The sequence below is a fragment of the Aquarana catesbeiana genome, linkage group LG10 (genome assembly GCF_042186555.1).
Source record: "Aquarana catesbeiana isolate 2022-GZ linkage group LG10, ASM4218655v1, whole genome shotgun sequence".
In the NCBI taxonomy this organism is placed as follows: Eukaryota; Metazoa; Chordata; class Amphibia; order Anura; family Ranidae; genus Aquarana; species Aquarana catesbeiana.
This window is the reverse complement of record NC_133333.1, coordinates 35,344,838-35,365,488: the sequence shown is the minus strand read 5'-3', so window position 1 is coordinate 35,365,488 and position 20,651 is coordinate 35,344,838. Positions and strand designations below refer to the sequence as shown.

The window sequence follows — 20,651 nt, the reverse complement described above, 5'->3', positions numbered from 1 at the left end:
GCTTTAAAAATGACCTTTCAAAGAATATTTTCACCTTTGAGTAAATATTCGGTGATAAATTCAAAATAGACACAATAGGTCTCATCTATTCAGCATCTGACTGAAAAACCGTCTGTGTAGCTCTCTTAGCAAACAATCTGTTTCTCACTTTCCAGGTCGTATGTGCCCTAGCAACAGGAAAGTGAGAAGTTAATTGGAAAGGAAGGAGGAGACACAACTGTTCTTTATTCATACATTTTCTACATGAGACCCATCACGTTGGACTTCCTATTGTCTATCTGATAGATCTGCCACACACATCTTACAAAGACACACATACAGACACGAAAAGACAATCTCACACCTCACAGACCCTGAATGTAACAATACTTTCCAAGACTACTAAAAACCATGATTTGCATTACATACTCAAACCAATTACTAACTTTGTTAGTTGAATATTATATCATGTATGTGTCTATCAAAGTCTTCCTGTATGTATGTTAGCTTTTGTGCAGTGATGTAACCACTGTTTGCTTCCAGGGCCATTTATATATTCTTATTTTATTGTATTTATTTATTTTTTTCCAGCATGCTTTAAAGAAAAATTTTAGGCTTGAGAATTACTTAAAACCCCCAAAACACAGTCTTTTTTCCACATAGGTGTAGTGTGAGCAGTGCAATCATGGGTTTCAGAGACCTCAAACCCAATGCTGTCTGACAAGAGCTACAGCAAGGGGTATGTTCCCTCCCAAGCTGATATTGCAGTATTTAAGGATCTCTCAGAAGCACGCTCTACTAGGATTTTCAATGTTTTACATTGGGAAAACCACATCAAATCATACGAGAAGCAAAAAGCCAGTTTGTCTGGAGTGAAGAACCCCTTGGAAAAATATGGCCCAGTGAATATTGAAGACACAACAGACAGGGCATCTAAGGAGACAAAGGAAGATGACAATGATGACGAGGAAAGCAAAAAGGCAAAGAGCATCACACAACAGACAGGGCACCTAATGAGGCCGAGAGTTGATGAAGATAACCTGTTTGGCTCAGACGATGAAGAGGAAAGCGAAGGCAAAGAGAATTAGAGAGAAGCCCCTGGCACAATACAAATCAAAGAAATCAAAAAAATATGCACTTATCACCAAATATTCCATCTTGGTTGATGTGAAACCATGAGGCGATGAAACAGACATGGTAAAATTTGGAGAATGTGTGATGGATGGCTTGGTTTTGGGAACATCCAATCTTGTTCCTGTTGGGTATGGAGACCTCAAACCCCCCACTGGCTGTCAAGAGCTACACCAAGGGGTATATTCTCTCCCAAGCTGATATTGCAGTATTTACAGCTTTCTCTTAGGAGCTCCCTTGATGAGCTTTTCCATGCTTCCATGTATAACCACATCAAATCATGCAGGAAGCAAAAAGCCAGTTTGCCTGGAGACAAGCAACCCTTGGGAAAATATGGCCCAGGGAATATTGAAGACACAAAAGACAGAGGGCACCTAAGAAGGCTAAGGAAGATGATGATGGCATTGACTTGTTTGGCCAGATGACCAAATCTTCCATGTTGTGTGATATAAAACAATGAGTTGATGAAACAGACATGTTGGGTATGGAAACCTCAAACCAATTATTGAGTTCATTAGTTGAATATGGCATTTTTCTTCCAAAGGTTGGCCTTTATGAAGTGATATAACCCTTTTGCTGCCAGAACCGTTTTTGTGTGTTTTTTTGTTTTTTTTATGCACCAAAAAAAAACATTGTTACGCCTGAAGATTACTTAAAAACCCCCAAAACATGGGGGCAGTGCAGTCATGGGTTTTGGAGACCTCAAAGCCACCGCTGGCTGACAAGTGCTACACCAAGGGGTAGATTTCCTCCCAAGCAGTATTTAAAGCAGAACTTCAGTCATTTTTTCAACTTTCAATTCCATCTATTAAATCTTCTGCCTTTGTTGTTTGAATAGTTGTTGGATAGTAAAACATTTTTCTCAAGTCGTCTTCCAGGACGGCACCCTGAGAGATGACTGGTCCACCTGACAGGAAACACAATCAATCAAGAGGTTAAAGGCCCCCGCCCCTCCCGATGCTCCTCAGTTTCTGATTGTGTTTTCCCACAGCGAAACCGTTTGTTATTTTTCTGTTGACCTAAAAGCCTGGGGCCGGTGGTCTCCCCCTGGGACTAAATGCCTGGGAAGCCGCTGGGTCCGGCCGGATGTTTCTCATCCTTCCTGGGGGGTTTCCCAATCCTTTTCTCGGGGGGGGGGCAGCAGAAGCGGGACCCTGGTATGGTGACCGTGCTTCTTTCCATAGAAGAGCCCCCCCGAGTGCTGAAGAACCCTGGGTACGGTGGTGTACCCAGAACTTCAGGGGCCAAATTTCCTATTGCCCTTCCTTACCTGTGCGGTGGCCGTGCAGTTGCAGGAGTTGGTGGTTTTCCTTTTATTGGCTACAAGACCACAGGGGGTGAGTCTGGGACCCATTCTGGGGTCTGGCCAGGGCTGCCGTCCGTCCATCCGCCTGTCCGCTGACCGGAGCGACCGTTCACGGGGGTCGCGCGGCAAGAAGCTCTGCATGGAGAACTTATCTCCTTTGCTGAGTGAAGCTCAGTGTCCTGGCGCTCAGCGCCATTTTCCTGAAGATCAGGGAACGACATCACTTCCTCCTCTAAGAGGAGGGAGTAGGAAGGCTGTAGCAGGAAGTGACCTCAGGTCCAGTACCACTTCCGGTCTTCGGCAAGATGGCGGCAGCGGTGGCGCGATGCAGCCAGTACACAGAGGATATGAAAAGCCACAGGGAACAGGCACCCATGTCTCCTCTGCGTTCCTGTATGCAGCACCTCCAGGGAGAGATCGGAAGTAGCATGGAACAGGAGAAGGAGAGACCTGCAGGGTCTGCTGCCATGGAAGAGACCACAGGGGGTGAGTCTGACCGGCCTCCGGAGGTTTAGATGGGGATTGGGTACCCCAACTCTTCTCCTCCGAGTCTCACAGTGTATGCCTGTGTGTTTTTCAGGGGACGATGCTATTACCCGTGAGGTTGCCAGCCGTCCTGTGAAATCCTCCACCCGCTCTAAAAGATGTGGGAACTGTAATGACAGACTACCCCCAGATTATCCAAAGCCCTTCTGTTTTAAGTGCATACAGAAGTTGACGGGGAAGGAGACATCTCAGATGATGAAGGAATTCCTTACTGTGCAAACTGAGATGCTGTCCACCTTAAAGTCTTTTCAGGCCACCCTTAAGCCTAGGGATTCAGAGGCTCACTCTAGTAAGGATGCCTCTTCCCAGGAGAGCTTCGCCTCCTCTAGGAGGTATCGGGCGGATGTACCGAAGTATCCACTCCCTCACGATTCAGAGGAAGAGTGTGATTTAGAAGTTCCTAATCAGGAGTTTTCTGATGAAGGGGTGGTAGACAGCCAAGAGGAGGATGCGAGGGAGGATTCCAGGTCTAGCAGACATATATTTTCTGCCGACGACATGGAAGATCTTCTGAAAGCTATTTATGCCTCAGAAGAGATTCAGGAGCCTGCTGCACAGGTGTCTGCTTAGGATAGGATGTATAGAGGCTTGATTAAACCTCAGGCCAGGGTCCTTCCGGTACATTCCGCCCTTAAGGAAGTCATCTTAAGGGAATGGAAAGAACCAGAAAGAAGGCTTCTGAAATATAAAACCTGGAAGCGTAGATGCACCTTCTCTGAGGAGAATGAGGAAAAATGTTTCAAAACTACTAGACTAGACGCCTCCTTAGCACAGGTCTCTAAGCAGTCGGATCTTTCCTTTGAAGATACCGGTAATTTAAAGGGTCAAATGGATCGCAGGGCTGAAACCAATTTACGCAGAGCTTGGGAAGCTAACGCTCCGGCTATGAGCCCAGCATTGGCCTCAGCTTGCATCGCAAGGAATGCCGACATGTGGGTCTGTAAATTAATGGACCACGTATCCCGAACCTCCAAATCCAAGGAGGTCCTGGATTCTCTGGAGGTCATAGGGAATGCTGTCGCATATTTAGCAGATGCTGCGGTTAAGACAGTGTGTACAACCGCTAAGACAAGTGCCTTACTAAACTCAGCCAGGCGAGCCCTCTGGGTTAAGACCTGGGATGGGGATAGCTCATCCAAAACCCATCTATGTGGTCTCCCTTTTGAAGGGACGCTCCTTTTTCCTACCAAACTTAGGAGAGAGAGGAAGCGTTTTTTTCGTGGCCCCCAGGCAAAGAGTCGCTTCTCCGAGAAAAAGGTCTCCCCTAATAGACGTTGGGGTGCAGGAAAAGACAAACAAAAGACTGGCGTTCTCTTTTCCAGCCAGAAGTCAGTTGACAAGACCCCCAAATGACTTTCCGGTAGGGGGCAGACTTTCCCACTTTGCCTCTCAGTGGGAAAGGATCACCCAGAGCCCCTATGTTCTTTGGATCATAAGAGAGGGTTACAGATTGGAGTTTCTTTCCCCTCCACCCCCCAAGTTTCTCTTGACCTGCCTTCCCAGGGATCCCTACAAAGTGGTAGGAATCCTTCAGAATATAAGAGAGCTGGCCAGTCAGGAGGTTATAATACCTGTGCCAGTTGACCAGCAGGGTCAGTGGTTTTATACCCACATTTTTGTGGTACCAAAACCCTCAGGAAGGTATCTTCTTATTATAAATCTAAGGAACCTCAATGTTTTTCTTCGTTACAAAAAATTTCGCATGGAGAGTGTCTATTATCTCAGGAGACATCTCCCCAAAGAGGTGTTTATGGTGACCTTAGATTCAAAAGACGCCTACCTTCATGTCCCCATTTTTCAGGGCCATCAAAGCTTCCTGAGATTTGCGATCGCCTCTCCAGAGGGAGTGCAACACTGGCAGTTCACGGCCCTCCCCTTTGGACTGGCATCCAGTCCGAGAGTCTTCACAAAGGTCATGGCAGAGGTGGTGGCTTTCCTGCACCTCCAGGGAGTGGCATTGATTCCCTACCTGGACGACATTTTGATTTACAGTCTAAGTCGGGATCAGCTACTTCTGGATCTATCCAGAGTAATGGAGACCTTAGAAGCCCTGGGATGGATTGTCAGCAGGGAAAAGTCCTCGCTGACTCCTGCTCAGACAAAGCTGTGTCTGGGTTTCCTGGTGGACTCCTCAGAGCAAAAGATAGTTCTTCCTCAGGGCAAGGTAGAGGGCCTCATATCAGCGGTCACGTCGCTGTTACAGGCAAGGACCACCTCCTACAGAGGTATCATGAGAGTACTGGGTCTAATGACGGCATCTATCCCAGCAGTTCCTTGGGCACAGCTACACTTCAGGCCCCTCCAGCACTTTCTTCTATCCTCTTGGGACAGAAAAAGAAACTCTCTGGACATAGAGATAGCCATCCCGGTCGAAGTAAAGAACTCCCTTCACTGGTGGCTCCTTCCTCAGAGGCTTCAAAGGGGCCTCCTTTGGAACCAACTTCAGCCTTTCAGGATAACTACAGATGCAAGTTCCTGGGGGTGGGGAGCCCACCTGGAGGATCTAATAGCTCAGGGGTCCTGGGATTCAGAACAAAGAAGGGCCTCCTCCAACTTTCGAGAGTTGTTGGCCATAGGAGAAGCACTAAAGGCTTTCGAGGGGAGGATCAGGGGCCAGGAGGTGCAGGTCTTGTCAGACAATGCCACGGCAGTAGCGTTTCTGAATCATCAGGGGGGTACCAGATCTACAACACTCCTATCCCTATCAACAGAGATCCTGTCCTGGGCAGAAAGTCAGATTCCTTCCATCTCCACAATTCATATAAAGGGGACGTTAAATGTAGAGGCAGACTACCTCAGTCGGCAGCCGATTCTGCAGGAGGAATGGGAACTGAATCCACAGGTCTTTTCCCTGGTAAGTCGGCAATTCAGAGTTCCAGAGATAGATCTCTTTGCCCGCAGGAAAAGCAGAAGGGTAAAGAGATTCTTTTCCCTTGCTCGAGAGAGAGGCTCAGAGGGGATAGATGCGTTGGCGCAGGTCTGGGGCTTCCGACTGGCCTATGTCTTTCCCCCTCTGGGACTAATTCCGAGGGTCCTTCAAAAAATGTTCCTCTCGGAAAGCAAGTTGATTCTAATAGCCCCTTGGTGGCCCAAGAGAGCCTGGTTTCCAACCCTGCAGGATTGGTCCATAGCCCCACCACTTCACCTCCCTGTCCGGGGCGACCTTCTCCTTCAGGGTCCAGTCCGCCACCCAGACCCCAGCTTCTTCAAGAAAGGCAGAACCTGCGGGAGAAAGGACTGTCGGACAGAGTAGTGGATACACTGCTCCTTAGTAGATAGCCAGTCACAAGGCGTATTTACGCCAAGACCTGGGCGATTTACTCTCGCTGGTGTCAGGAGAGAGGGACTTCTCAAGGAAAGATCCCTGCTATCTTAGAATTTCTCCAGGATGGAGCAGATCTAGGTTTGGCAACCAAGACCCTTAAGGCGCAGGTTTCAGCCTTGTCCTGTTTCCTTGAGAAACGTTTGGCATTACACCCCCTGATCAAGAGATTTCTCTTGGTCAGGGAGAGGTTGTCCCCTGTTCAAATGTCCAGGTGTCCTCCTTGGGACCTTACACTAGTACTGGAGGGGTTAACAAAGGCCCCATTTGAACCGATAGATCAGATCCCCCTTAGGATCCTGACCTTTAAATTGGCTTTTTACTAGCAATCACCTCAGCTAGGAGAGTAGGTGACATTCAGGCTTTTTCTATTAAAGAACCATTTTTTTCTTTATTCGAGGACAGGGTTATACTTAGGCAGGACCCCCTGTACCTCCCTAAGGTAGCATCAAAGTTCCATAGGACTCAAGAAGTGGTGCTGCCTTCCTTTTGTAGTAACCCCAAGAGTGAAGGGGAAGTTTCTTTTCATTGTCTGGACGTCAGACGCTGTTTATTATCCTACCTAGAAAGGGTTAAGGAATTCAGAAGGTCCAGCCATCTTTTAGTTAATTTTTCTGGCCAAAAGAAGGGCCAACAGGCATCCAAGGCTTCTATAGCTAGATGGATTAAACATACCATTTCGTTAGCCTATGAGCAGTCAGGTAAAGCAGCTCCTAGAAATCTTAGAGCGCATTCCACGCGATCTCTGGCAAGCTCCTGGGCGGAAAGGGCCGGAGCTTCGGTGGAGCAGATATGTAGAGCCGCTACATGGTCAAGCCAGAACACGTTCCTGAGGCATTATAGAGTGGAGTTACTATCCCCTCAGGACCTGGCATTTGGCAGGAAGGTCCTGCAAGCGGTGGTCCCGCCCTAAAGGTAGGCCTGAGCTACTTGCTCTTCTCTCAGGGTGCCGTCCTGGAAGACGACTTGAGAAAATAACCAGTTACACTTACCGGTAACAGTGTTTCTGGGAAGTCTTCCAGGACGGCAGGCCTACTTCCCACCCATTCTATTTAGGAAGGATGTAATGTCTAGAGTGTGGTGGTGGTTATGTTTTTCACTCTCGTGCACTGGTGTGGGTCAATACTTTGTCACAACTGAGGAGCATCGGAAGGGGTTAGGGCCTTTAACCTCTTGATTGATTGTGTTTTCTGTCAGGTGGACCAGTCATCTCTCAGGGTGCCGTCCTGGAAGACTTCCCAGAAACACTGTTACCGGTAAGTGTAACTGGTTATTTTTTCTGCCAGTAAATACCTTATACAGCCCACTTTCTGTTTTTTGTCTGGTAAAAAGCCTAGGCTTATGACATCATGCACAGCTCTCTCTCTCACTCTTGTGAGAGTTTGCCAGGAAGGGAGGGGGGATGAGTCATAAGAGGGCCAATGAGAGCTGCAGAGCTGGAGGTGTGTGTCTGTGTAAATCCAGAAAGTGAACAGGTAGGAACTTCAGCTGCCCGCAGTTAAAATGGATGCAGCCAGACTCAGTGGAGGGAGAGTTCTGCAGCATATTTGGCAAGTACAGATTCACAGTATTATATAAAATATTATGCAAAGTGGTTGGAGGGAAGCTTCAAATGGCAAAGATGTTTCTATTACAAATTATGTGAGCATACTGCAGTTCCTCTTTAAGGCTCTCTCTTAGGAGCTTCCCTGCTGGCCTTTTCCATGCTTTACATTGGTATAACCACATCAAATCATGCGGGAAACAAAAAGTTAGTTCGCCTGGAGCCAGAAAACCCTTGGGAAAATATAGCCCAGGGAATATTAAAGGCACAACAGACAGAGGGCACCTAAGGAGGCTAAGGAAGATGATGATGATGACATTGACTTGTTTGGGTCAGAAGATGTAGAGGTAACCGAAAAGGCAAAGAGAATCAGAGAGGAGCAACTGGCACAATACAAATCAAAGAAATCAAAAAAGTCTGCACTTATCGCCAAATCTTTATTCCTGCTTGATGTGAAACCATGGGATAATGAAACAGACCTGATAAAACTAGGACAATGTGTTAGATGACTTTGAGGGACATCTAAGCTTGTTCCTGTTCGGTATGGAAAGCTCAAACCAATTATTGAGTTAATTAGTTGAAAATGGCATTTTCCTCCAAAGTCTTTCTGTATGTATGTTAGCCTTTGTGAAGTGATATAACCCCTTTGCTGCCCGAGCCCTATTTGCCTTTTTTTTGTTTGTTTTTTGCACGCATGGTTTAAAAAAATATTTTAGGCCTAAAGATTGCTTAAAACCCCTCAAAACATGCTCTAGCTTCCACATTTGTGTACTGTGAGTTATGCAGCCATGGATTTTGGAGACCTCGAAACCCACTACTGCTTAACAAAAGCTACACCAAGGGGTATAAACCCTCCTAAGCTGATACTGCAGCATTAAAGTCTTTCTCTTAGGAGCTCCCTTGCTGAGCTTTCCCATGCTTTACGTTGGTATAACCACATCAAATCATGAGGGGAGCAAAAAGCCAGTTTGCCTGGAGCCAAGAAACCCTTGGGAAAATATAACCCAGTGAAAATTAAAGACACAACAGACAGGGCACCTAAGGAGGCTAACGGAGATAATGATGAAATTGACTTGTTTGACTAAGAAGATGAAGAGGAAAGCAAAGAGGCAAAGAGAATCAGAGAGGAGCGCTTGGCACAATACGAGTCTAAGAAACCAAAAAAAGCCCCCAATCTTCCTTCCTGCTTGATGTGAAACCATGGGATGATGAAACAGACATGGCACAATTAGGAGAATGTGTTAGACGTATTCAGATGGACGGCTTGGTTTGGGAGGCATCCAAGCTTGTTCCTGTTGGGTATGGAATAAAGAAGCTGCAAATTCAGTGTGTCGTGGAAGATGACATATTTGGCACAGATGTCCTAGAGGAGAAAATCACGGCATTTGAAGACTTTGTGCAGTCCATGGATGTTGCCGTTTTTAATTGATTTACATACACAACACTGCACTTCATTTGGACACTTAAATAAATTTAAAAAAATGTTGAGATATCTGAAAGCAGAGATTCTGGAGAATAAACGGGTTTTTATGTCACACAATATTAGCACAATAGTTTATCAAGCGAAAAAAAATAAAAATACACTTAATTTAATTTTAGGGCACATAAGCAATATATTACCCATTTTTTTGGTAAATTATAAAATATGATCTTGCACCGGGCTAATAGATATCAGACTTCTGTACCCTTTCTATAGGCAACGCTTTAAAAAACCCCTGATCAGTTTAGAGTTAACCATGAATGATGGCCCTAGAATTAATGCTCTTACAATGGCATGAGCAATAATATGTAACATATGTATAGCGCAATCAACGTTTTCGTACATAGATGCCCCTGACGAGTGTTTACATTTCTATGTGCATACATGTGGGGATGGTATCGGGACCCAAAGTTTTTTTTTATTTTTATTCGAGAGGGAGGTTTAAGTGTTTGTGTGTCACTTTATTTTTACACTAAACCTTATCTTTTAACACATTATTTGACTGGCCCTCCACTGAAGCTAATGGAGTGCAGATGGCACTCGATTGGCTTCTTCCCCAGCCACAGAGGCCAGGGAAAGAGAGCCAAACCCAGAAGTGATGTAGTGCACAACACTTCCAGGTTCTTACTAAGTAGGGGAGGTCAGAGGTCAGCAAAGGTGGTAAAACCATGGCCCAACCACTTGGTTCTACTGCCCCCCCCCCCCCTCAACCATTGGTAAAAAGCAATGATGAACTATTATTGCCTCCTACCCTTCATTTCAATGGAATTGAGTGTTCCTTTAAGAAAAATTAGGTGCACACTATTAGCTATACTATTTAAAAATCTGCAAAATTATTATTATTTTTTTTTTTGTTTCATAACAGCTCTAAGTTTAGAAATGACTGTACCTGTTACTCATATCATAAAGGTCTGTGATCTCCTGTGAGATAAACAAGATCAGGAAGGGAGCCAGAAGCAAAGCAGAGACAGGTGGCACTCATGCAAGTACTTTGGCCAAGTTTTCACAAAACCAGGTCATGGGGAAAAAGATAGAATAGTTTGAACTGACAGTGTGAGGACACAGGGAATAACAACTACTAGGCCTTAATTATCAAAGTGTCTAAAAGAAGAAGCATTTGTGCTCCTTACAGCAACCAATCACATTTTCTTTTCATGAACAAGAAAGGGATTATTTGATGGGTTAGTGTGGGCAACACAGACTTTTCTTTCAGACTCTTTGTATAGGAGTCCCACTGAGATTTCTAAGATCCTTAGTGCAGAACTGTAAGTTATATAAGTGGCTTACTTTAAAAAAGGAAAAACAAGTTCAACACATAACACATCTATAAAGATAAGTTTAGCCTGTGCTTCCACTTATTACCAGGTCACCCTCATTTTTCTTTAGTGCTGCCATCTTTGAATATCCTAGGGAAAAGGATGTTTTTGTTCTTCATTTATCCCCTTATCTTTTGTTGTAAGCCTGTTTGTGCTTCACCTCCTGTACTTTCTCTGGAGCCCTCTACATCTCTTCTTGAGTAATCTTCTGTATTGTACCACTCATCTCCGTTCCACTTCTGTCCCACACCTCTATTTTCCGATTTTCCCCTTTGTTGTTCTGAATATTATCCAGTCCTCTACTGTGTTGTTCTCCATCTTCTTCTTTCCTCTTCTGTGTTGTCATTGATCTTCAGACCACATTTTTTTTAATACCTGTTTTCTGATCCTCTCTTGTGTTGTTTCACTTTGTTACCTGTATACTGATCACTTCTAACATTTCTGTGTTGTTCCCCATATTCTCCAGTCCTCTTCTGTGTTGTTCCCCATATTCTCCTGTTCTGTGTTGCTCCTTATCTTCTCCAGTCTTCTTCTATGTTGTTTACCATATTCTCCAGTCCTCTTCTGTGTTGTTTCCTGTATTCTCCAGTCCTCTTCTGTGCTGTTCCCCATATTTTCCAGTCCTCTTCTGTGTTGTTCTTCATCTTCTTCAATCCTCTTCTATGTTGTTCTTAATCTTCTCCAGTCCTCTTCTGTGTTGTTTCCCATATTCTCTAGTCCTCCTCTGTGTTGTTCCCCATATTCTCCAGTCCTCTATTATGTTGTTCTTCATCTTCTCCAGTCCCCTTCTGTGTTATTCCCCATATTCTCCAGTCCTCTTCTGTGTTGTTCCCCATATACTCCAGTCCTCTTATGTGTTGTTCCCCATATTCTCAAGGTCTGTGTTGCTCCTAATCTTCTCCAGTTTTCTTCTATGTTGTTCACCACATTCTCCTGTCCTCTTCTGTGTTGTTCCCATTTTCTCCAGTCCTCTTGTAAGCCTGTTTGTTCTTTACCTCCTGTACTTTCTATGGAGCCCTCTACATCTCTTCTTCAGTAATCTTCTGTTTTGTACCAATCATCTCTGTTCCACTTCTGTCCTACACCTCTATTTTCCAATTTTCCCCTTTGTTGTTCTGCATATTATCCGCTCCTCTACTGTGTTGCTCCTAATCTTCTCCAGTCTTCTTCTATGTTGTTTACCATATACTCCAGTCCTCTTCTGTGTTGTTCCCCATATTAGGCATGTGCAATTCGTTTCGTTCCGAATTAGTTTTTTAACGAATTTCGACAAATTCGTTAATTCGGGAATATCCGAATTAACGAAAACCCGTTTCACGTTTTTTCCGAATATTCGTAAATTCGATAAAATTGGACATTCGTAAATTTGGGCATTCGTACATTTGTACATTCGCAATTTACATTCGTACATTCGTACATACGTGCATTCGTACATTAGTAAATTAGTGAATTCATAAATTTGTAAATTCGAAAATTCGGAAATTTGAAATAATAGTTAACTAATAATAACTTAACTATTAGTAATTACTAGTAACTTTTAATTTATAGGTATTGTAATTTCCTTTTAAATTTGGCTGTTAGTGAACGTAACACGTACAAATTTATCCGAAGTTATGAATGATCTGAAAAAACGGAATGTAATGTAATGAATTAATAATAATAAATAACAATTATAATAATAACAACGTTTTATTATTATTATTGATTATTAATTTGTTCCGTTCCATTTGTTTAGATGCAGCATTCATTTTGGATAATTTGTAACTTCGGTTAAATTTGTATTTGTTACGTTCACTGACAGTCAAGTTTGAAAGGAAATTACAATACCTATAATTTATTAGTTAGTTACTATTTCAGATTTTTGAATTTTCGGGTTTTTGGATTTTCAAACTTCGAATTTACAAATTTCCGAATTTTCTAATTTACAAATGTACGATTTTACGAATGTATGAATTTACGAATGTACAAATGTACGAATGAACGAATGTTCGAATTAGGAATGAACGAATGTACGAATGAACGCATTTACGAATTTACGAATGAACGAATTTACGAATCGCGATCATAACGAATGACCCGAAAAACGAAAAAAATTATAAACTAATGAAACAAAAACGAAAATGAACAAATTTTTTTGGTTGTGCACATGTCTACCCCATATTCTCCAGTTCTGTGTTGCTCCTAATCTTCTCCAGTCTTCTTCTATGTTGTTTACCATATTCTCCAGTCCTCTTCTGTGTTGTTCCCCATGTTTTGCAGTCCTCTTCTGTGTTGTTCTTCATCTTCTTCAGTCCTCTACTGTGTTGTTCCCCATCTTCTGCATTCCTCTTCTATGTTGTTCTTCATCTTCTCCAGTTCTCTTCTGTGTTGTTTGTCATAGTCTCTCGTCCTCTTCTGTATTGTTCCCCATATTCTCCAGTCCTCTTCTGTGTTCTTCCCCATATTCCCCAGTCCTCTTCTGTGTTGTTCCCCATATTCTCCAGTCCTCTTTTGTGTTGTTCCTCATATTCTCCAGTCCTCTTTTGTGTTGTTCCCAATATTCTCGAGTCCTCTTTTGTGTTGTTCCCCATATTCTTCAGTCCTCTTCTGTGTTTTTCCTCATCTTCTCCAGCTCTCTTCTGTGTTGTTCCTTATCTTCTCCAGTCCTCTTATGTGTTGTTCCCCATATTCTCAAGGTCTGTGTTGCTCCTAATCTTCTCCAGTCTTCTTCTATGTTGTTCACCACATTCTCCAGTCCCCTTCTGTGTTGTTCCCCATATTCTCAAGGTCTGTGTTGCTCCTAATCTTCTCCAGTTTTCTTCTATGTTGTTCACCACATTCTCCAGTCCCCTTCTGTGTTGTTCCCATTTTCTCCTGTCCTCTTGTAAGCCTGTTTGTTCTTCACCTCCTGTACTTTCTATGGAGCCCTCTACATCTCTTCTACAGTAATCTTCTGTTTTGTACCAATCATCTCTGTTCCACTTCTGTCCTACACCTCTATTTTCCGATTTTCCCCTTTGTTGTTCTGCATATTATCCACTCCTCTACTGTGTTGTTTCTCTTCTTCTCCAGTCTTCTTCAGTGTTGTTCCTCATCTTCTTCTTTCCTCTTCTGTGTTGTCATTCATCTTCAGACCGCATTTTTTTTAATACCTCTGTTTTCTGATCCTCTCCTGTGTTGTTTCACTTTGTTACCAGTATACTGATCACTTCTAACATTTCTGTGTTGTTCTTCATCTTCTCCAGTCCTCTTCTGTGTTGTTCCCCATATTCTCCAGTTCTGTGTTGCTCCTAATCTTCTCCAGTCTTCTTCTATGTTATTTACCATATTCTCCAGTCCTCTTCTGTGTTGTTCCCCATATTTTGCAGTCCTCTTCTGTGTTGTTCTTCATCTTCTTCAGTCCTCTACTGTGTTGTTCCCCATTTTCTGCATTACTCGTCTATGTTGTTCTTCATCTTCTCCAGTTCTCTTCTGTGTTGTTTGTCATATTCTCTCGTCCTCTTCTGTGTTGTTCTCCATATTCTCCAGTCCTCTTCTGTGTTGTTCCCCATATTCTCCAGTCCTTTTCTGTGTTGTTGTTCTTCATTTTCTTCAGTCCTCTTCTATGTTGTTCTTCATCTTCTCCAGCCCTCTTCTGTGTTGTTCCCCATATTCTACAGTCCTTTTCTGTGTTCTTCCCCATATTCTCCAGTACTCTTCTGTGTTGTTCCCCATATTCTACAGTCCTTTTCTGTATTCTTCCCCATATTCTCCAGTCCTCTTCTGTGTTGTTCCCCATATTCTCCAGTCCTCTTCTGTGTTGTTCCCCATATTCTCCAGTCCTCTTTTGTGTTGTTCCCCATATTCTCTAGTCCTCTTTTGTGTTGTTCCCCATATATCTTCAGTCGTCTTCTGTGTTTTTCCTCATCTTCTCCAGCTCTCTTCTGTGTTGTTCCTTATCTTCTCCAGTCCTCATCTGTGTTGTTCCACATCTTCTCCAGTCCTTATCTGTGTTGTTCCTCATCATCACCAGTCCTCTTCTGTGTTGTTCATCATCTTCACCAGTCCTTATCTGTGTTGTTCCTCATCTTCTCCCGTCCTCTTCTGTGTTGTCATTCATCTCCAGATCATTTTTGTCTTATACCTCTATTCTCCAATCCTCTCCTGTGTTGTTTCCCTTCTTTGCCAGTATACTTCTGTATTGTCATTAATCTCCAGACCACTTCTAACCTCTATTACCTGATCCTCCCCTGTGTTGTTCCCCTTCTTCTCCAGTCCTCTTATGTGTTGTCATCCATCTCCTGACCACTTCTGTCCTATACCTTTATTTTCTGACTCTCTCCTACATTGTTCCCATTATTCTCCAGTCCTCTTCTGTGTTGTTCCTCATCTTCTTCAGTCCTCCTCCTGTGTTGTCATTCATCTTCAGACCACGTATGTCTTATACCTCTATTCTCTGATTTTCTCATGTGTTGTACCCATTTTCTCCAGCCCTTGTCTGCATTATATCCATCTCCCTCATTCCTCCTCTGTGTTGCACCCATCTTCTTCATCTAGTATTAGGCCAGGAGTTGTATATGCAGCATAAGTAGAAGGCCTACATGACTCTGTTTGCATGTCTGGGCTGTAGTTAGTGCAGCGTTAACTTATGTTCGCTTTTAAAAGAAAATAGTCTTACCATATTGGGGGAGTGTAGGGTGGGGCAGAGTGCAGCTCTAGTGGTCTGATGGGGGAGATGTTACCTCTAGGGTTAGTTGGAGCAACAACAGTCATGGCAGCCGTAACATTGACAATACCCCAGGCATTTTCCAGTCTTTTTTTGTGTTGCACCCATCTTTTCCAGTCCTCTTCTGTGTTGTCATTCACCTCCAGACCACGTTTGTCTTATACCTCTGTTCCTCCTGTGTTGTTCCCCATCTTCTTCAGTCCTCTTCTATGTTATCATCCATCTCCAGTTCACTTTTGCCTTATTATCACGTACCTGGTCGTAGAGCCTGATAGGATGAGGAAGTTCTCTCTTACACCTCTGACTCGGGGCCCCTGTTAGTGTAGTCAGGAGGCGCAGGAGCGCAGAGTCGCATGAGTGCCAGAAAGTCTTGCTAGCAGCAGGGCAAATGACCGTGCTGGGCAGGTGAAGTCGTCAGATGGCTTCAGAAGGGAGACAGGTAGGCAGACAGCTGGTGCTGGTGACAGTAGGCAGGGTCAGGCAGGCTGGGTCATACACAGACTTATAGAATCAGGTACAGGTCACAGACAGGAGCGTAGTCAGGAAGCAAGCTGGGTCTGGAACAGATCAGTGGAACTGGAGCCAAAGGAGCAGACAGAAGAATAGTCACTGGACAAGCTGAGGTCGATGCAGGTGGAGTTTAGGGAATGGTCAAGACAAGCCGGGTTGATAACTGGAAGCTGGATACAGGTTCACAGGATGCCAGATACACAGGAGGCTGAAGACAAGGCAGCATTGAATCTGAGCACTGGCTGGGTTTAAATAGTCTGTTTGGCGCCAGCGTCTGTCAAAGGTGCACGCAAGCGTTGGTGCTCACGGGGATATCTATTAGCCAATGCCCAATTCTTAGGAGCATGAAAGGGAATCAGTTTTAGCTTGTGCCCAAGAGTTCTTCCAGAGGGATTATTCTGTTTGCTGGCATGTGCATCCTGACACTTATACCCGCTGATCTTCCCCTGTGTTGTATCAGGGGTTCCTATCCTTTTTACAGTTACAGAACTTCAGTGGACTGCTCAATATGTCCCCATACTTCGTTTGCCAGTCTTTTAAAATCATAATCATCCCCTCTCTTTTAGGTACCAGTATGGCATCAAAGATGTCAATAGGTTGGTTTTATTTTACATACAGTATATTAAATTTATCACAGAACAGGGCAGCTTGGAGAAAAGTCCAAAAAATATGGCATCCCAGCACACCATTGTGGAAAACCATAAATTGAACATTTTTTTTGCCAGCCCAAAAAAAGTGATGTTTTGGGACTGCTGAGGACCTCTTCTTCATGCATTGCTGATTATACAATGGTATGCTGGTTATACCTTTAATTTTGCATTTGACTGGCTGTGCCTTCTGTCATTTCACCATAGAACCCACTGGCTTAAAGGTATAGCTGTAAGTAGTGCACTGGATTACAAGAAAAAATTGACTTGTATCAAAAAAATACCCCCAGGGTATGGAAGAGGCACTGTATATTTTCATGCACATGCACATTAGTTAATCTCATCTGACATTCGACAACCCTGTCCTTACACATTTTCCTACAAACAAACACAAATAGACAAATCTCAGATCTCCCAGATGGACCCTGAATGTAACAATACCTTTCCAGGACCCCTTAAGCAATTGTTTGTGTCACATCCACAAACCAGTTATTGACTGGATTAGTTGAATATGTAATTTATCTACTATAGACCCACTGTGTGTATGTTGGCCTTTATGAAGCAATTTAATACAAATCTACAAGCATTGATTGCAGTCAGATGCACTTTGGTCAAAATGTAAAATAAAGTGGTCTTTCCAAATACACTTATAGAAAAATAAGGTTTCTTCTAAAAATAAATAAATACTCTGAGATCCAATCTGTTACCCCCAACATTTAGTTCTCACACCCCAAAGGGGTAAAGATGCCTCCCTTTAAGAACATTTGCTCTACAAGTTGGTAAGAATCAGGCTGGACCCCATTTTGCGACTATGCAAGCAAAAAAAGGCCAGGTAGAGGGGGTTGATGGCACAGAGGAGTAAAACCATCTCCAGATAATCCCCTCAGTGCTTGCTCCAGTATCTATATGTCACCTTTGATATGATTTATCTCGGCTCATACTGTAATTGTCAAAAATTAGTGAAGTGACAACTTCTGCACCAATGTAATTATGCCAACATAATAACATGTTTTGCAGGTAGCCTATGAGCTCACACTGACCTATATTGTTTCCCTTTGATCTTGTTCAGTCAGTTCATCTAATTAATTTCCCTGTGTACTTTCTCTTATGTTTTCCAAAAAAAAAAAAAAGTTGCTCCTGTCCTAAGAGAACGCCTTCATCTTAATTTCCAAATTTATTTCCAGCTGTGCCTAGTAGTAGAATTTTAGGTCGTGTTTGGTGAGTCACCCTTCAAATGTCATAGAATCTTTAAATGTTATTGCTGAGGGAACGCTGCTTTGGTGCATTGCTAGAGGTATTATAGGAGGCTTATTGGATGCTGGTGCCTTCTGTTCAAGTTTTATATGCCAGAAATGTAACACAACTGTAAAAATACCCATAAATATTATATATCATTCATATAGGCTACAGGCGCATTGAAATTATTAGGACCATGCCAGACAATATCTGCCAAATAAAGGGATTTTTTCACTTTCAATGACTATTCGTACCCTGACACCTATGCCCCGTACACACGATCCGACTTTCCGTCAACAAAACCATGGAGTTTTGTTCGAAGGTTGTTGGCTCCAATTTGTCTTGCATACACATGGTCACACAAATGTTGGCCAACAATTACGAACATGGGAACATGTTGATGTACAAGACGTACGACGAGCTGAGAAAAAGGAAGTTCAATAGCTAGTGCGGCTCCTTCTGCTTGATTCCGAGCATGCGTGAACTTTTGTGCATCGGACTTGTGTACACACGATCGGAAATTCCGACAACAAAGTTTTGTTGGCGGAAAATTTGAGAACCTGCTAGCCAACATTTGTTGGCGGAAAGTCCAACAACAAATGTTCGATGGAGCATACACGCGGTCGGACTTTCAGCCAACAAGCTCACATCCAACATTTGTTGTTGGAAAATCCGATCGTGTGTACTAGCCTTCTTCCTGATGGAATCCTAACACTTAACCTAAACCCCTAAACTCCTAAACTGTCCCCTACTTTCCTGAACCATAACCCTAACACCTAATTTTTAAACTAACCCTTCAAATTCATTCTGAGTTGGTAACTTATATACAGTGGGTAAAATAAGTATTGAAGACGTCGACATTCTAGGTGCTATTGACATGACATTTTCACTACATGTCAGTAACAACCCATGCAATCCATACATGCAAAAAAACCAAAAAAAAACAAATACGTTTAGAAATGAAGTTATGTGTAATAAAATTGAATGACACAGGGAAAAATTATTGAACAGGCTTACCGAAATTAATTTATTACTTCAAGACCCCTCCTGTATGGAGAAACAAGTCACATGCGTTGCTCAGGTGTAATTTCGGCCCATTCTTCCACACAAACTGTCTTCAAATCTTGAAGGTTCCGTGAGCCTCTTCTATGAACTCTGATCTTTAGTTCTTTCCACAGATATTCTATTGGATTCAAGTCAGGTGATTGGCTGGGCCATTCTAGCAGCTTTATTTTCTTTCTTTGAAACCAATTGACAGTTTCCTTGGCTTTGTGTTTGAGATCATTGTCTTGCTGAAATGTCCACCCTCCTTTCATCTTCATCATCCTGGTAGATGGCGGCAGATTTTTATCAAGAATGTCTTGGTACATTTTTCCTTTCATCCTTTCTTCAAATATATGCTGTTTGCCAGTACCGTATGCTGAAAAACAACCCTGCACCATAATGTTCCCACCTCCAAACTTCACTGTAGGTATGGGGTTGTTTTTGGGGTGATGTGCCACTTGACCTCCAAACATAATGTGCATTATGGCATCCAAAAAACTCACTTTTTGTCTCATCTGACCAGACTATTTTCTCCCAGTATTTCATGGGCTTGTCTAAATGTTGTGCAGCAATCTTTAAATTAACTTCAAGATGCTTTTTCTTCAGGAATGGAGTCTTGCATGGTGAGCATGCATACAGGCCATGGCGGTTGAGTGAATTACTTATTGTTTTCTTTGAAACAATTGTACCTGCTAATTCCAGGTCTTTCTGAAGCTCTTCACAAGTGGTCCTTGGCTCTTGGACAACTCTTCTGATAATCTTTTTCACTCCTCTGTCAGAAATCATGCGAGGAGCACCTGGTCATGGCCGGTTTATAGTGAAATGATGTTCTTTCCACTTCTGGATTATGGCCCCAGCACTGCTCACTGAAATATTCAGAATTTTAGAAATCCTTTTGTAACCAATGCCATTAGTATATTTTGCAACATTAAGGTTGCAAAGGTCTTGAGAGAGCTCTTTGCTTTTACCCATCACTAGATGTTTTTTTGTGTAACACCTTGGTAATGAGACACCTTTTTATAGGCCATCAGTTGAGACTGAACCAGCTTATATTAATTTCCATGCCTTTTTGTACCTCCCTTTTTTCATGTGTTCAATTTTTTTTCCTTTGTCATTCATTTTTTTTACACATAACTTAATTTCTGAATTTATTTGCTTTGGTATCTTAGTGTGTATGGATTGCATGGATGTATGGATTGCATGGATTGTTACCGACATGTGGTGAAAATGTCATGTCAATAGCACCTTTAGAAATATATTTACCTAGAAAAATGGTGACATGTTCAATATTTATCTTACCCGCTGTATACCAATCAATCCCCGTGCTGAGCTGTACCATAAAGAATCCCAGCTGCTGATGATACGACACTCCCTAGTATTTTTAAATATCAAAATTAAAAGGAAACCAGGGCTACATTGAATATTTTTACTCAAACAATACACTGTAAATTGTGATCAAATCCAACAAACTCAATATATCAATTCCGTCCAACAAACCCAAAATATTAGTTTCAATCCTCAATAAAAGTCCAGTATTTTCCTCTTGTGTAGTCCATCACCATCAATATTCCTTGAATGGATAAGGAGGTTTATCATAACTTATTGACTCTTTATGGTTAAGTGATTCCTAACACATTTTTTTTGCAATAAGATCCCAATCTGTGAAGGTGTTTCCCTTATTTACTCAGGTAAGAGGTTCAACCACTCTTCCTGCCTCCGCTCCAACATGTTATACTGGAACGACAGCCATGCAGACAAATTTGATGCAGTGTGCGGCGTATGGTCTGAGCACTGACAGGCTAACCCTCCACCCCTTCTACGCTGGCAGCACTCATACGTCTATTTCCCAAAGACAACCTCTGGATATAATGCTGAGCATGTGTACTCAACTTCTTTGGTCGACCATG

General features: G+C 42.9%; 2 pseudogenes; both read left to right on the top strand.

Annotated features, from left to right (window-relative positions):
* The first annotated feature begins 689 nt into the window (after positions 1-689).
* LOC141109830 (elongation factor 1-beta-like) lies at positions 690-3,532 on the top strand (annotated as a pseudogene).
* Positions 3,533-4,994: 1,462 nt separating this feature from the next.
* LOC141109829 (elongation factor 1-beta pseudogene) lies at positions 4,995-9,256 on the top strand (annotated as a pseudogene).
* The last annotated feature ends 11,395 nt before the right edge of the window (positions 9,257-20,651 follow it).